Genomic DNA, 981 nt, shown 5'->3' with positions numbered 1-981 from the left:
CAAGGAATTTATTTATTAAAGGCTGTAGTCCCTCCTGAGCCTCTCTTTTGAGAGGATATTGTTTCTGGTTAGGAAACCGAGTGGGATCTTGGAGGACAATGATGACCGGTTCAGCTTGGTGTGCTCATCCAGGAATCCCCTGGTCCCACACCTGGGGGTTAATTTTGTCTTCCCATAGTTGTTGATCCCTCTCTATTGAAGGTGTAATGGGTTCTTCAGTAGTAACCAGGAGCTGTAGAGCTCTAGGGGCTGAAAAACTTCCCATCACAAGGGTGGTCCCCAGTTTAGTGAGTATATCTCTTCCCAATAAGGGAGTAGGACACTCAGGGACCACCAGAAACTGGTGGGAAAATATTTGTCCATCCCAGCAACAAAGAAGTGCTCGGGTGAATCTTTTAGTAGTTGCTTTTCCTGTAGCACCCAAAATGGTACAGGTTTGGGAGGAGAAGGCTCCGGAGTATGAGATCAAGACAGAGTAGGTAGCCCCTGTGTCAACCAAGAAATTCTCGGACCTACCTGCCACATCCAGTTGCACCCTTGGCTCCAGCCCCGTGATGGTTATCTGTGACAGGCGGGCTGGCTGGATTGGGCCGCTTCAGTCCTCTTGAACCATCATGAGGGTAGGCTTGGCGCTTGACCTTGAGGCTCTTGGGTCCCAAGGGCAGAGTGCCGCCCAATGTCCCAGTTGATGGCATTTGTGGCAAGCCGTTCTAGGAGACTTGTCACAGTTTGGACACTCTTTGGCCCAATGCCCCACCTGTCTACAGATCAGGCATCTCGTCTCGTGCCTTGTCCCTCAAGGACTCAGGGTTTGCCATAGGGCTTCTCTGGAGGCGGCCAGCATCTGGGCATGCCTTGTCTCTTTCTTTCTCTCCTTCTCCTGGGCCTTGGCCTCCTTCTCCTGTTCTGTTTTAAAAGGTATTGGTGGCTGTCTGGACCATCTCATCTAAAGAGGCAGCAGGGTCCTGCTGTTGTAGCTGC

The sequence above is a fragment of the Bison bison genome, unplaced genomic scaffold (assembly GCF_000754665.1).
Source record: "Bison bison bison isolate TAMUID 2011002044 unplaced genomic scaffold, Bison_UMD1.0 scf7180017864313, whole genome shotgun sequence".
NCBI lineage: Eukaryota > Metazoa > Chordata > Mammalia > Artiodactyla > Bovidae > Bison > Bison bison.
The sequence above is the reverse complement of the archived record's forward strand: the minus strand, read 5'-3'. Positions refer to the sequence as shown.